Raw genomic sequence first — 15370 nt, 5'->3', positions numbered from 1 at the left:
TATGGCTCTGCAAGAGGCTTCTGAAGCGTACCTTGTTGGCTTGTTCGAGGATACTAACTTGTGTGCCATTCACGCAAAACGAGTTACAATCATGCCTAAAGACATCCAGTTGGCAAGAAGAATTCGTGGGGAACGTGCCTAAGCATCTTACCAAACAAAAAACGGCTATTTTTATAGCCACACATCCATAAAAAATATTACGGCTAGCTTTTTATATCAAACTTTGTCCTGCTTTCTGTTTAAATTTTATGCTACATAAAATTTTATGCTACATAAAGTTTGACAATGTTAAAAATATGAAGGGCAAGAAAAGTAAAAGCAAGAAAATAAGAAATTTAAAAACGAAAATACTTAAACTTAGGGAATCTAATCTTAAATTTACTCTTTTTTAACTGTTTAAGTGACTTAAACAAGTTTAACTTTGTACCAAGATAATGTTTTTTTGTAAATGTGTGGCTATAAAAATAGCCGTTTGTTAATGTAATAGCCAGATACACACAAATTATTTTTTTGCGGTCTTCTTTGCTGCCTTTTTGGGAGTCTTTTTGACCTTCTTTGCTGCAGGTTTTTTAGCAACAGGCTTCTTTGTGGGTTTCTTAGCTGCTGGTTTCTTAGCCGAGGCTTTCTTTGTGGCAGGCTTCTTTGCTGCTTTTCTTTGGCGTGCTCTTCTTTGCTGGCTTCTTTTTTGGTGTACTTTTCTTTGCAGTAGGCTTCTTTGCCGTTGGCTTTTTTGCTGCGGCCTTTTTCTTAGGTTTTTCTTTTTTTACCTGACCTAGCTTGAATGATCCAGAAGCACCAGTGCCTTTAGTTTGAATCAAATCGCCTGATGTTACTCCTCGTTTAAGAGCCATTTTCAGATGATGATCTGAGTTTTCAGCAACTTTGTAATTTGCATGAATATATTTTTGTAATAGCTTGGCGAGATGAACCACCGCGTTCCTTTAGGGTAGCGATAGCAGCCTTGATCATGTCCACATATTTAGGGTGATCAGCTGTCTTCTTTGCAGCAGGTTTCTTCTTGGGTGCGATTTTCTTTGGAGAAGCTGCTTCACTCATTTTTAATTGTTTTCTTACAACAATCCAACGATAAACGATGCTTGTTATCACAGTAGAAGTATACTAAACATTACCGTGTAAATGAGATATAATTTAAGACGGTGCGAAGTATGCGGACGTAAAAGTACCACTCCCGGGAATTGATTTGGCGCGAAAACAGAAATGTGTGTTTCTGTACATCGTATAATGTCCGTTTTGGGTGCCGCGACTATGCGAAAGCATGTTAATTTTTATTTGTAGTACGACGCAATAGTCTGCAAGAGAAGCTGCTGGAGTTTGAGGTCTTCAGCATTACATCTAGTCTGTTAATTTGGCTTCTTCCGCGCTCGTGTTAGGATTTTCATAAAGCGTTCTTTGGTTTTGCGTTGCGTATGTCGGCCTACATTCATCGACACGGCCTGTTTCCGGCTATTAGGAGCAATTCATATATTGGGCACTGCGTTTCGACTTTTTTATTAGACCACAGTAAAAAAATTCACTCACAGAAGTCCCTTTCTTTCATGGCTACAAACACGAAGAATTCTGTCGTAAGTAAAACGAATGCGCAAGCCAAAATGACGATGGGGCGAAAGTCATAAGCATGGCCCTGTGGCCCAATGGATAAGGCATCTGACTACGAATCAGGGGATTCCAGGTTCGACTCCTGGCAGGGTCGCACTGTCGCATTTCGGCTGCATGGTCTACTGTGTAACGCGCGCGCACGTTCTGGCGTAATGCGTTGATAAACGGAATGTACGCAGACATATTGGAAAGTAATATCACGCACTTAGTATCGTCGCTTTGTTAGCATTCATGTAAGTTACCATCCACTCGCTACAGTCGCTCTCCATCCTACGGCTAAATCAACAGCCGTGATTTTTACTATGTCGCCGTCCATCCGTACGCGGTGACAGTTGTAAGCTTTACAGTAACGTGACATGCTCCACAAGCAGTTACGGTGTGTGGACGATGCCTATCATGGCAACGCTTGTTCTTTATCGCTTCTCGGCCTAATGGCTAAGATCAAGTGTAGTATCTGTTCTTATCAGTTTAATATCTGGTAGGCCATTCTCTGAATGGTCAGTATATTAATCTGATTTTTGGCCTTGGGTCATGAGGTGGATTCATTCACGCCGTGACCACGGGTTGCCTTGGTGTTGCACTATTACCGATGCGGCCCACATAAGCAATAAAAGAATAATAGCAGTCCTCTTTCGACGGCACTCTGCATAGTCTACGGCGGGAACAAAACGCGTACACTGGGGGAGAATACAGCCTATGCCCCGCGACACGGCAGTTTATAACACACTCAAGCCACAAGCATTAACAAACTTTGAAGGGTACCCTCATGCTACGGTGCAGTTCCAACTCATACTTACCTGACGGGGAAGTAAAGACTGATCAATGAGGGTTTTCTTCCAGAGTGAGGCTCTTGCATTGCACTACGCTTGGGCTGACCTCTGCGATTACTGCAAACGTCAGTAACTCGACCGTACAATTTCTGGTAGTGGGGGCCTGCGTCCGCGCTCGCCCCCTCCTTAAGTCAAAATGAATGAGCTTAGAAAAGTTGCGCGGCCAAATGTCGGTGGTGACTTAAACGCTAAGGTAAAACCTCGCTTGGCTGTTACGAAACGTGATTGCGATATAAGTCCTCGGAAGGCGGCGGAATTTTATTTTATTTGCCATTCCGTCAGGGTTATTGGATGATCGGCAATAGATCGAGTTTGTATGCATTTGAAAGCTCTTTTTTCTCGTACTATCACCTGAAAATGTCGTAGGAAAATGTCATAGGAAACACTTTCAACAACCGCCACGTTCCTTAATTGTTATAACAAGAAATATATCACAGCAAATGAAAATGAAAAGCCTACGACACCGGGAGTTCCCAGGCGGTCCCCCATCCAAGTACTATCCCGGCCCGACGATGCTTAACTTCCGTGATCAGACGAGAACGGGTGTGTTCATCGTGGTATGGCCGTAGACATTAGTAGGTGCAAATACGTGCAATTTATTTTGACGTTGTGATCAAATTTTTTTATTTAATTTCTTTGAGTTACTTAGGACAAGGCGTATGCATGGATTATCTATTAGACTTTAAGGTTATAGTTTTGTGAAAAAAACAATGTTTTTTTAAAGATGTGTGGCTATAAAAATAGCCGTTGTTTTCTGAGTGTAGCGGTTTACTTCTTCTGTCCTTTGTCGTTCTTCTTTGGGAGTAAGACAGCTTGAATGTTTGGCAAAACACCACCAGCTGCAATGGTTACACCGCTCAAAAGTTTGTTTAATTCTTCATCATTACGAACAGCCAATTGTAAATGTCTTGGAATAATCCTAGCTTTTTTGTTGTCTCTTGCTGCGTTACCAGCCAACTCCAATATCTCAGCAGATAAATATTCCAAGACGGCTGCTAAGTAAACTGGTGCTCCAGATCCAATTCGGTTAGCATAGTGCCCTCTACGAAGGAATCTATGCACTCTACCGACTGGAAATTGAAGTCCAGCTCTTGAGGATCTTGTCTTGGCTTTAGCCTTAGCTTTTCCACCTTTTCCACGTCCAGACATAACTGCGATTTGATTTGTAAGTTAATACAAAAACGTACGAATATTTAACGTAAGTGTTAACGAAATAAACTTTACTCGTTTTTTCATCATAAAAATAGGATCGAAATCATGTTTTTTTAACCAATCATAATTAAGTATTAAACAAAAGATTTTTTTTTTAACCAATTAAATTGCGTATCGGCGTTTTCGGATCGAATTCGATCCGATTTTTTTACTTATAAACAAAAAGTTTTGACTTGCAGTTTAATGCTTATTTACAAGTTAAGTAGCAAAAATTTTTAACCATGTCTGACGCAGCAGCTAAAGGAGGAAAACAGGCACCTAAAGTAGCCAAGAAAGGTGAAAAAAGAGCCGGCAAAAAAGGAGGAAAGATTGGTGGAACTGGTGAAAAGAAACGCAAGAGAAAGAGAAAGGAAAGTTATGCTATTTACATCTACAATGTTTTGAAACAAGTTCACCCAGATGTCGGAGTTTCAAGCAAAGCTATGAGCATCATGAACTCATTTGTCAACGACATCTTTGAGCGCATTGCTTCCGAAGCTTCGCGTTTGGCTCTTCAAAACAAAAAGTCGACCATCTCTTCTCGTGAAATTCAAACCGCAGTACGTCTTCTCTTGCCTGGAGAACTTGCAAAACACGCAGTCAGTGAAGGAACAAAAGCCGTCACAAAATACACAAGCAGCAAGTAAACCAACGTCTACCAAACACAAACGGTCTTTTTTAAGACCACACATCTTTAAAAAAACATTTACTTGGCGTCACTACAAGTTAACCGAAGTTAATAAAACTTCTAAATAATGTGCTTAAGAACACTAGCCTACATTTAAAATACTTCCCCATGTGTGTGTGGATTAGCTTCACTTTTCATACGTATTATTAGCTGTACTTGCAGAAAAGACAAGTACATTGATCCATGTTATTGCTTACATTTAACTTAACCCAGCTTTTCACGGAAACACTCCCAGGCAAATTAACCCTACAAAGTATTTCTAAATTTTTTTTGTGTCATATATGACATAGTATCGTATAGCAATAAATGTAACTGTGACAAGACTTTACACATTGTGTAATTTGGAAGCGTGCACAAAGTAATGTTTTAAAAGATTTGTGGCTATAAAAATAGCCGTTTTTGTTGAGCAATGACAACGCTTAACCTCCGAATCCGTAAAGAGTTCTTCCTTGACGTTTTAAGGCATAAACAACATCCATAGCGGTAACGGTCTTGCGTTTAGCGTGCTCTGTGTAGGTTACAGCATCACGAATAACATTCTCTAAGAAAACCTTCAGTACACCTCTGGTTTCCTCATAGATAAGGCCAGAGATACGTTTGACACCACCTCGTCGAGCAAGACGCCGAATAGCAGGTTTTGTGATTCCCTGAATGTTATCACGAAGAATTTTTCGGTGACGTTTAGCACCTCCTTTTCCCAATCCTTTACCTCCTTTTCCGCGTCCAGACATATTGATATAGTTGCGTACAGAACGAGTACAAAAACAACGTTTGAGTTAACAGAATTCAGACAGCTTTAAAAAGAGGCCATAAAATTACCTACTGCTCGTGGAAACACCCTAATTAACCAATAGAGTTGCGTCATTACAAAATGTTCCGAACATTTTGTACATTTTTTTAAGTAAAACTGTAGTTTTTTTAAAAATTCGTGGTCTTAATGTTTCAGTAAGGCAATAAATTTGGCATCGTTGGAATTCGCCAAACCTTCTGCTACTTACTAAAAAAAAAAAAAGTCAAAAGCTTTTGTGTATCAGAAGATACAGCCGTTTTCCCGTAGCCAAAAAACACAGATTTTATAAAAATGTTAAAGTAATGAGCGTAATGTCATTATGCAGCCAATCAGAAATTACTTTCTTAGCACCAATCAAATGGTTTGTTTTGAACCTTAGCTGTCAATCAATATGAGAAATAAAACTTTGGCGCGATAGTGCATTTTAGACCGTCTTGTGTATCCGTACTACATCGACTTCTTAAAATATGGCTCGTACAAAGCAAACTGCACGTAAATCTACTGGAGGAAAGGCTCCACGAAAACAACTCGCCACTAAAGCTGCGAGGAAAAGCGCACCAGCTACTGGAGGAGTGAAAAAACCACATCGTTACAGACCTGGTACAGTTGCTCTCAGAGAAATCAGAAGATACCAGAAGTCAACCGAGCTCTTGATCCGCAAGTTGCCTTTCCAGCGTCTTGTGCGAGAAATTGCTCAGGACTTCAAAACAGATCTGCGATTCCAGAGCACAGCCGTTATGGCTCTGCAAGAGGCTTCTGAAGCGTACCTTGTTGGCTTGTTCGAGGATACTAACTTGTGTGCCATTCACGCAAAACGAGTTACAATCATGCCTAAAGACATCCAGTTGGCAAGAAGAATTCGTGGGGAACGTGCCTAAGCATCTTACCAAACAAAAAACGGCTATTTTTATAGCCACACATCCATAAAAAAATATTACGGCTAGCTTTTTATATCAAACTTTGTCCTGCTTTCTGTTTAAATTTTATGCTACATAAAAATTTTATGCTACATAAAGTTTGACAATGTTAAAAATATGAAGGGCAAGAAAAGTAAAAGCAAGAAAATAAGAAATTTAAAAACGAAAATACTTAAACTTAGGGAATCTAATCTTAAATTTACTCTTTTTTAACTGTTTAAGTGACTTAAACAAGTTTAACTTTGTACCAAGATAATGTTTTTTTGTAAATGTGTGGCTATAAAAATAGCCGTTTGTTAATGTAATAGCCAGATACACACAAATTATTTTTTTGCGGTCTTCTTTGCTGCCTTTTTGGGAGTCTTTTTGACCTTCTTTGCTGCAGGTTTTTTAGCAACAGGCTTCTTTGTGGGTTTCTTAGCTGCTGGTTTCTTAGCCGAGGCTTTCTTTGTGGCAGGCTTCTTTGCTGCTTTCTTTGGCGTGCTCTTCTTTGCTGGCTTCTTTTTTGGTGTACTTTTCTTTGCAGTAGGCTTCTTTGCCGTTGGCTTTTTTGCTGCGGCCTTTTTCTTAGGTTTTTCTTTTTTTACCTGACCTAGCTTGAATGATCCAGAAGCACCAGTGCCTTTAGTTTGAATCAAATCGCCTGATGTTACTCCTCGTTTAAGAGCCATTTTCAGATGATGATCTGAGTTTTCAGCAACTTTGTAATTTGCATGAATATATTTTGTAATAGCTTGGCGAGATGAACCACCGCGTTCCTTTAGGGTAGCGATAGCAGCCTTGATCATGTCCACATATTTAGGGTGATCAGCTGTCTTCTTTGCAGCAGGTTTCTTCTTGGGTGCGATTTTCTTTGGAGAAGCTGCTTCACTCATTTTTAATGTTTTCTTACAACAATCCAACGATAAACGATGCTTGTTATCACAGTAGAAGTATACTAAACATTACCGTGTAAATGAGATATAATTTAAGACGGTGCGAAGTATGCGGACGTAAAAGTACCACTCCCGGGAATTGATTTGGCGCGAAAACAGAAATGTGTGTTTCTGTACATCGTATAATGTCCGTTTTGGGTGCCGCGACTATGCGAAAGCATGTTAATTTTTATTTGTAGTACGACGCAATAGTCTGCAAGAGAAGCTGCTGGAGTTTGAGGTCTTCAGCATTACATCTAGTCTGTTAATTTGGGCTTCTTCCGCGCTCGTGTTAGGATTTTCATAAAGCGTTCTTTGGTTTGCGTTGCGTATGTCGGCCTACATCATCGACACGGCCTGTTTCCGGCTATTAGGAGCAATTCATATATTGGGCACTGCGTTTCGACTTTTTTATTAGACCACAGTAAAAAAATTCACTCACAGAAGTCCCTTTCTTTCATGGCTACAAACACGAAGAATTCTGTCGTAAGTAAAACGAATGCGCAAGCCAAAATGACGATGGGGCGAAGTCATAAGCATGGCCCTGTGGCCCAATGGATAAGGCATCTGACTACGAATCAGGGGATTCCAGGTTCGACTCCTGGCAGGGTCGCACTGTCGCATTTCGGCTGCATGGTCTACTGTGTAACGCGCGCGCACGTTCTGGCGTAATGCGTTGATAAACGGAATGTACGCAGACATATTGGAAAGTAATATCACGCACTTAGTATCGTCGCCTTTGTTAGCATTCATGTAAGTTACCATCCACTCGCTACAGTCGCTCTCCATCCTACGGCTAAATCAACAGCCGTGATTTTTACTATGTCGCCGTCCATCCGTACGCGGTGACAGTTGTAAGCTTTACAGTAACGTGACATGCTCCACAAGCAGTTACGGTGTGTGGACGATGCCTATCATGGCAACGCTTGTTCTTTATCGCTTCTCGGCCTAATGGCTAAGATCAAGTGTAGTATCTGTTCTTATCAGTTTAATATCTGGTAGGCCATTCTCTGAATGGTCAGTATATTAATCTGATTTTTGGCCTTGGGTCATGGAGGTGGATTCATTCACGCCGTGACCACGGGTTGCCTTGGTGTTGCACTATTACCGATGGCGGCCCACATAAGCAATAAAAGAATAATAGCAGTCCTCTTTCCGACGGCACTCTGCATAGTCTACGGCGGGAACAAAACGCGTACACTGGGGGAGAATACAGCCTATGCCCCGCGACACGGCAGTTTATAACACACTCAAGCCACAAGCATTAACAAACTTTGAAGGGTACCCTCATGCTACGGTGCAGTTCCAACTCATACTTACCTGACGGGGAAGTAAAGACTGATCAATGAGGGTTTTCTTCCAGAGTGAGGCTCTTGCATTGCACTACGCTTGGGCTGACCTCTGCGATTACTGCAAACGTCAGTAACTCGACCGTACAATTTCTGGTAGTGGGGGCCTGCGTCCGCGCTCGCCCCCTCCTTAAGTCAAAATGAATGAGCTTAGAAAAGTTGCGCGGCCAAATGTCGGTGGTGACTTAAACGCTAAGGTAAAACCTCGCTTGGCTGTTACGAAACGTGATTGCGATATAAGTCCTCGGAAGGCGGCGGAATTTTATTTTATTTGCCATTCCGTCAGGGTTATTGGATGATCGGCAATAGATCGAGTTTGTATGCATTTGAAAGCTCTTTTTTCTCGTACTATCACCTGAAAATGTCGTAGGAAAATGTCATAGGAAACACTTTCAACAACCGCCACGTTCCTTAATTGTTATAACAAGAAATATATCACAGCAAATGAAAATGAAAAGCCTACGACACCGGGAGTTCCCAGGCGGTCCCCCATCCAAGTACTATCCCGGCCCGACGATGCTTAACTTCCGTGATCAGACGAGAACGGGTGTGTTCATCGTGGTATGGCCGTAGACATTAGTAGGTGCAAATACGTGCAATTTATTTTGACGTTGTGATCAAATTTTTTTATTTAATTTCTTTGAGTTACTTAGGACAAGGCGTATGCATGGATTATCTATTAGACTTTAAGGTTATAGTTTTGTGAAAAAAACAATGTTTTTTTAAAGATGTGTGGCTATAAAAATAGCCGTTGTTTTCTGAGTGTAGCGGTTTACTTCTTCTGTCCTTTGTCGTTCTTCTTTGGGAGTAAGACAGCTTGAATGTTTGGCAAAACACCACCAGCTGCAATGGTTACACCGCTCAAAAGTTTGTTTAATTCTTCATCATTACGAACAGCCAATTGTAAATGTCTTGGAATAATCCTAGCTTTTTTGTTGTCTCTTGCTGCGTTACCAGCCAACTCCAATATCTCAGCAGATAAATATTCCAAGACGGCTGCTAAGTAAACTGGTGCTCCAGATCCAATTCGGTTAGCATAGTGCCCTCTACGAAGGAATCTATGCACTCTACCGACTGGAAATTGAAGTCCAGCTCTTGAGGATCTTGTCTTGGCTTTAGCCTTAGCTTTTCCACCTTTTCCACGTCCAGACATAACTGCGATTTGATTTGTAAGTTAATACAAAAACGTACGAATATTTAACGTAAGTGTTAACGAAATAAACTTTACTCGTTTTTTCATCATAATAAAATAGGATCGAAATCATGTTTTTTTAACCAATCATAATTAAGTATTAAACAAAAGATTTTTTTTTTAACCAATTAAATTGCGTATCGGCGTTTTCGGATCGAATTCGATCCGATTTTTTTACTTATAAACAAAAAGTTTTGACTTGCAGTTTAATGCTTATTTACAAGTTAAGTAGCAAAAATTTTTAACCATGTCTGACGCAGCAGCTAAAGGAGGAAAACAGGCACCTAAAGTAGCCAAGAAAGGTGAAAAAAGAGCCGGCAAAAAAGGAGGAAAGATTGGTGGAACTGGTGAAAAGAAACGCAAGAGAAAGAGAAAGGAAAGTTATGCTATTTACATCTACAATGTTTTGAAACAAGTTCACCCAGATGTCGGAGTTTCAAGCAAAGCTATGAGCATCATGAACTCATTTGTCAACGACATCTTTGAGCGCATTGCTTCCGAAGCTTCGCGTTTGGCTCTTCAAAACAAAAAGTCGACCATCTCTTCTCGTGAAATTCAAACCGCAGTACGTCTTCTCTTGCCTGGAGAACTTGCAAAACACGCAGTCAGTGAAGGAACAAAAGCCGTCACAAAATACACAAGCAGCAAGTAAACCAACGTCTACCAAACACAAACGGTCTTTTTTAAGACCACACATCTTTAAAAAAACATTTACTTGGCGTCACTACAAGTTAACCGAAGTTAATAAAACTTCTAAATAATGTGCTTAAGAACACTAGCCTACATTTAAAATACTTCCCCATGTGTGTGTGGATTAGCTTCACTTTTCATACGTATTATTAGCTGTACTTGCAGAAAAGACAAGTACATTGATCCATGTTATTGCTTACATTTAACTTAACCCAGCTTTTCACGGAAACACTCCCAGGCAAATTAACCCTACAAAGTATTTCTAAATTTTTTTTGTGTCATATATGACATAGTATCGTATAGCAATAAATGTAACTGTGACAAGACTTTACACATTGTGTAATTTGGAAGCGTGCACAAAGTAATGTTTTAAAAGATTTGTGGCTATAAAAATAGCCGTTTTTGTTGAGCAATGACAACGCTTAACCTCCGAATCCGTAAAGAGTTCTTCCTTGACGTTTTAAGGCATAAACAACATCCATAGCGGTAACGGTCTTGCGTTTAGCGTGCTCTGTGTAGGTTACAGCATCACGAATAACATTCTCTAAGAAAACCTTCAGTACACCTCTGGTTTCCTCATAGATAAGGCCAGAGATACGTTTGACACCACCTCGTCGAGCAAGACGCCGAATAGCAGGTTTTGTGATTCCCTGAATGTTATCACGAAGAATTTTTCGGTGACGTTTAGCACCTCCTTTTCCCAATCCTTTACCTCCTTTTCCGCGTCCAGACATATTGATATAGTTGCGTACAGAACGAGTACAAAAACAACGTTTGAGTTAACAGAATTCAGACAGCTTTAAAAAGAGGCCATAAAATTACCTACTGCTCGTGGAAACACCCTAATTAACCAATAGAGTTGCGTCATTACAAAATGTTCCGAACATTTTGTACATTTTTTTAAGTAAAACTGTAGTTTTTTTAAAAATTCGTGGTCTTAATGTTTCAGTAAGGCAATAAATTTGGCATCGTTGGAATTCGCCAAACCTTCTGCTACTTACTAAAAAAAAAAAAAGTCAAAAGCTTTTGTGTATCAGAAGATACAGCCGTTTTCCCGTAGCCAAAAAACACAGATTTTATAAAAATGTTAAAGTAATGAGCGTAATGTCATTATGCAGCCAATCAGAAATTACTTTCTTAGCACCAATCAAATGGTTTGTTTTGAACCTTAGCTGTCAATCAATATGAGAAATAAAACTTTGGCGCGATAGTGCATTTTAGACCGTCTTGTGTATCCGTACTACATCGACTTCTTAAAATATGGCTCGTACAAAGCAAACTGCACGTAAATCTACTGGAGGAAAGGCTCCACGAAAACAACTCGCCACTAAAGCTGCGAGGAAAAGCGCACCAGCTACTGGAGGAGTGAAAAAACCACATCGTTACAGACCTGGTACAGTTGCTCTCAGAGAAATCAGAAGATACCAGAAGTCAACCGAGCTCTTGATCCGCAAGTTGCCTTTCCAGCGTCTTGTGCGAGAAATTGCTCAGGACTTCAAAACAGATCTGCGATTCCAGAGCACAGCCGTTATGGCTCTGCAAGAGGCTTCTGAAGCGTACCTTGTTGGCTTGTTCGAGGATACTAACTTGTGTGCCATTCACGCAAAACGAGTTACAATCATGCCTAAAGACATCCAGTTGGCAAGAAGAATTCGTGGGGAACGTGCCTAAGCATCTTACCAAACAAAAAACGGCTATTTTTATAGCCACACATCCATAAAAAATATTACGGCTAGCTTTTTATATCAAACTTTGTCCTGCTTTCTGTTTAAATTTTATGCTACATAAAAATTTTATGCTACATAAAGTTTGACAATGTTAAAAATATGAAGGGCAAGAAAAGTAAAAGCAAGAAAATAAGAAATTTAAAAACGAAAATACTTAAACTTAGGGAATCTAATCTTAAATTTACTCTTTTTTAACTGTTTAAGTGACTTAAACAAGTTTAACTTTGTACCAAGATAATGTTTTTTTGTAAATGTGTGGCTATAAAAATAGCCGTTTGTTAATGTAATAGCCAGATACACACAAATTATTTTTTTGCGGTCTTCTTTGCTGCCTTTTTGGGAGTCTTTTTGACCTTCTTTGCTGCAGGTTTTTTAGCAACAGGCTTCTTTGTGGGTTTCTTAGCTGCTGGTTTCTTAGCCGAGGCTTTCTTTGTGGCAGGCTTCTTTGCTGCTTTCTTTGGCGTGCTCTTCTTTGCTGGCTTCTTTTTTGGTGTACTTTTCTTTGCAGTAGGCTTCTTTGCCGTTGGCTTTTTTGCTGCGGCCTTTTTCTTAGGTTTTTCTTTTTTTACCTGACCTAGCTTGAATGATCCAGAAGCACCAGTGCCTTTAGTTTGAATCAAATCGCCTGATGTTACTCCTCGTTTAAGAGCCATTTTCAGATGATGATCTGAGTTTTCAGCAACTTTGTAATTTGCATGAATATATTTTGTAATAGCTTGGCGAGATGAACCACCGCGTTCCTTTAGGGTAGCGATAGCAGCCTTGATCATGTCCACATATTTAGGGTGATCAGCTGTCTTCTTTGCAGCAGGTTTCTTCTTGGGTGCGATTTTCTTTGGAGAAGCTGCTTCACTCATTTTTAATGTTTTCTTACAACAATCCAACGATAAACGATGCTTGTTATCACAGTAGAAGTATACTAAACATTACCGTGTAAATGAGATATAATTTAAGACGGTGCGAAGTATGCGGACGTAAAAGTACCACTCCCGGGAATTGATTTGGCGCGAAAACAGAAATGTGTGTTTCTGTACATCGTATAATGTCCGTTTTGGGTGCCGCGACTATGCGAAAGCATGTTAATTTTTATTTGTAGTACGACGCAATAGTCTGCAAGAGAAGCTGCTGGAGTTTGAGGTCTTCAGCATTACATCTAGTCTGTTAATTTGGGCTTCTTCCGCGCTCGTGTTAGGATTTTCATAAAGCGTTCTTTGGTTTGCGTTGCGTATGTCGGCCTACATCATCGACACGGCCTGTTTCCGGCTATTAGGAGCAATTCATATATTGGGCACTGCGTTTCGACTTTTTTATTAGACCACAGTAAAAAAATTCACTCACAGAAGTCCCTTTCTTTCATGGCTACAAACACGAAGAATTCTGTCGTAAGTAAAACGAATGCGCAAGCCAAAATGACGATGGGGCGAAGTCATAAGCATGGCCCTGTGGCCCAATGGATAAGGCATCTGACTACGAATCAGGGGATTCCAGGTTCGACTCCTGGCAGGGTCGCACTGTCGCATTTCGGCTGCATGGTCTACTGTGTAACGCGCGCGCACGTTCTGGCGTAATGCGTTGATAAACGGAATGTACGCAGACATATTGGAAAGTAATATCACGCACTTAGTATCGTCGCCTTTGTTAGCATTCATGTAAGTTACCATCCACTCGCTACAGTCGCTCTCCATCCTACGGCTAAATCAACAGCCGTGATTTTTACTATGTCGCCGTCCATCCGTACGCGGTGACAGTTGTAAGCTTTACAGTAACGTGACATGCTCCACAAGCAGTTACGGTGTGTGGACGATGCCTATCATGGCAACGCTTGTTCTTTATCGCTTCTCGGCCTAATGGCTAAGATCAAGTGTAGTATCTGTTCTTATCAGTTTAATATCTGGTAGGCCATTCTCTGAATGGTCAGTATATTAATCTGATTTTTGGCCTTGGGTCATGGAGGTGGATTCATTCACGCCGTGACCACGGGTTGCCTTGGTGTTGCACTATTACCGATGGCGGCCCACATAAGCAATAAAAGAATAATAGCAGTCCTCTTTCCGACGGCACTCTGCATAGTCTACGGCGGGAACAAAACGCGTACACTGGGGGAGAATACAGCCTATGCCCCGCGACACGGCAGTTTATAACACACTCAAGCCACAAGCATTAACAAACTTTGAAGGGTACCCTCATGCTACGGTGCAGTTCCAACTCATACTTACCTGACGGGGAAGTAAAGACTGATCAATGAGGGTTTTCTTCCAGAGTGAGGCTCTTGCATTGCACTACGCTTGGGCTGACCTCTGCGATTACTGCAAACGTCAGTAACTCGACCGTACAATTTCTGGTAGTGGGGGCCTGCGTCCGCGCTCGCCCCCTCCTTAAGTCAAAATGAATGAGCTTAGAAAAGTTGCGCGGCCAAATGTCGGTGGTGACTTAAACGCTAAGGTAAAACCTCGCTTGGCTGTTACGAAACGTGATTGCGATATAAGTCCTCGGAAGGCGGCGGAATTTTATTTTATTTGCCATTCCGTCAGGGTTATTGGATGATCGGCAATAGATCGAGTTTGTATGCATTTGAAAGCTCTTTTTTCTCGTACTATCACCTGAAAATGTCGTAGGAAAATGTCATAGGAAACACTTTCAACAACCGCCACGTTCCTTAATTGTTATAACAAGAAATATATCACAGCAAATGAAAATGAAAAGCCTACGACACCGGGAGTTCCCAGGCGGTCCCCCATCCAAGTACTATCCCGGCCCGACGATGCTTAACTTCCGTGATCAGACGAGAACGGGTGTGTTCATCGTGGTATGGCCGTAGACATTAGTAGGTGCAAATACGTGCAATTTATTTTGACGTTGTGATCAAATTTTTTTATTTAATTTCTTTGAGTTACTTAGGACAAGGCGTATGCAAGGATTATCTATTAGACTTTAAGGTTATAGTTTTGTGAAAAAAACAATGTTTTTTTAAAGATGTGTGGCTATAAAAATAGCCGTTGTTTTCTGAGTGTAGCGGTTTACTTCTTCTGTCCTTTGTCGTTCTTCTTTGGGAGTAAGACAGCTTGAATGTTTGGCAAAACACCACCAGCTGCAATGGTTACACCGCTCAAAAGTTTGTTTAATTCTTCATCATTACGAACAGCCAATTGTAAATGTCTTGGAATAATCCTAGCTTTTTTGTTGTCTCTTGCTGCGTTACCAGCCAACTCCAATATCTCAGCAGATAAATATTCCAAGACGGCTGCTAAGTAAACTGGTGCTCCAGATCCAATTCGGTTAGCATAGTGCCCTCTACGAAGGAATCTATGCACTCTACCGACTGGAAATTGAAGTCCAGCTCTTGAGGATCTTGTCTTGGCTTTAGCCTTAGCTTTTCCACCTTTTCCACGTCCAGACATAACTGCGATTTGATTTGTAAGTTAATACAAAAACGTACGAATATTTAACGTAAGTGTTAACGAAATA

The 15370-nt window shown here is 40.7% G+C and overlaps 12 non-coding genes across 12 annotated transcripts; 9 read left to right on the top strand and 3 right to left on the bottom strand.

Annotated features, from left to right (window-relative positions):
* Positions 1–1638: 1638 nt before the first annotated feature.
* On the top strand, positions 1639–1711 carry Trnar-acg (transfer RNA arginine (anticodon ACG)). Its single transcript has one exon. It is a non-coding gene; the product is annotated as a tRNA-Arg (tRNA).
* Positions 1712–2032: 321 nt separating this feature from the next.
* On the top strand, positions 2033–2222 carry LOC130661491 (U2 spliceosomal RNA). Its single transcript, XR_008988683.1, has one exon. It is a non-coding gene; the product is annotated as a U2 spliceosomal RNA (small nuclear RNA).
* A 184-nt stretch (positions 2223–2406) lies between these two features.
* Positions 2407–2571, top strand: LOC130659752 (U1 spliceosomal RNA). The gene has a single exon (XR_008986957.1). It is a non-coding gene; the product is annotated as a U1 spliceosomal RNA (small nuclear RNA).
* Positions 2572–2899: 328 nt separating this feature from the next.
* LOC130661000 (5S ribosomal RNA) lies at positions 2900–3018 on the bottom strand. Its single transcript, XR_008988195.1, has one exon. It is a non-coding gene; the product is annotated as a 5S ribosomal RNA (ribosomal RNA).
* A 4469-nt stretch (positions 3019–7487) lies between these two features.
* On the top strand, positions 7488–7560 carry Trnar-acg (transfer RNA arginine (anticodon ACG)). The gene has a single exon. It is a non-coding gene; the product is annotated as a tRNA-Arg (tRNA).
* A 322-nt stretch (positions 7561–7882) lies between these two features.
* On the top strand, positions 7883–8074 carry LOC130660804 (U2 spliceosomal RNA). Its single transcript, XR_008988001.1, has one exon. It is a non-coding gene; the product is annotated as a U2 spliceosomal RNA (small nuclear RNA).
* A 185-nt stretch (positions 8075–8259) lies between these two features.
* LOC130659751 (U1 spliceosomal RNA) lies at positions 8260–8424 on the top strand. The gene has a single exon (XR_008986956.1). It is a non-coding gene; the product is annotated as a U1 spliceosomal RNA (small nuclear RNA).
* A 328-nt stretch (positions 8425–8752) lies between these two features.
* On the bottom strand, positions 8753–8871 carry LOC130660988 (5S ribosomal RNA). The gene has a single exon (XR_008988183.1). It is a non-coding gene; the product is annotated as a 5S ribosomal RNA (ribosomal RNA).
* Positions 8872–13341: 4470 nt separating this feature from the next.
* Trnar-acg (transfer RNA arginine (anticodon ACG)) lies at positions 13342–13414 on the top strand. Its single transcript has one exon. It is a non-coding gene; the product is annotated as a tRNA-Arg (tRNA).
* Positions 13415–13736: 322 nt separating this feature from the next.
* LOC130660802 (U2 spliceosomal RNA) lies at positions 13737–13928 on the top strand. Its single transcript, XR_008987999.1, has one exon. It is a non-coding gene; the product is annotated as a U2 spliceosomal RNA (small nuclear RNA).
* A 185-nt stretch (positions 13929–14113) lies between these two features.
* LOC130659750 (U1 spliceosomal RNA) lies at positions 14114–14278 on the top strand. The gene has a single exon (XR_008986955.1). It is a non-coding gene; the product is annotated as a U1 spliceosomal RNA (small nuclear RNA).
* Positions 14279–14606: 328 nt separating this feature from the next.
* On the bottom strand, positions 14607–14725 carry LOC130660976 (5S ribosomal RNA). Its single transcript, XR_008988171.1, has one exon. It is a non-coding gene; the product is annotated as a 5S ribosomal RNA (ribosomal RNA).
* Positions 14726–15370: the final 645 nt, after the last annotated feature.

This window comes from Hydractinia symbiolongicarpus, chromosome 9, assembly GCF_029227915.1.
Source record: "Hydractinia symbiolongicarpus strain clone_291-10 chromosome 9, HSymV2.1, whole genome shotgun sequence".
In the NCBI taxonomy this organism is placed as follows: Eukaryota; Metazoa; Cnidaria; class Hydrozoa; order Anthoathecata; family Hydractiniidae; genus Hydractinia; species Hydractinia symbiolongicarpus.
Note: the sequence above shows the minus strand (reverse complement) of the source record. Positions and strands in the feature narration are given on the sequence as shown.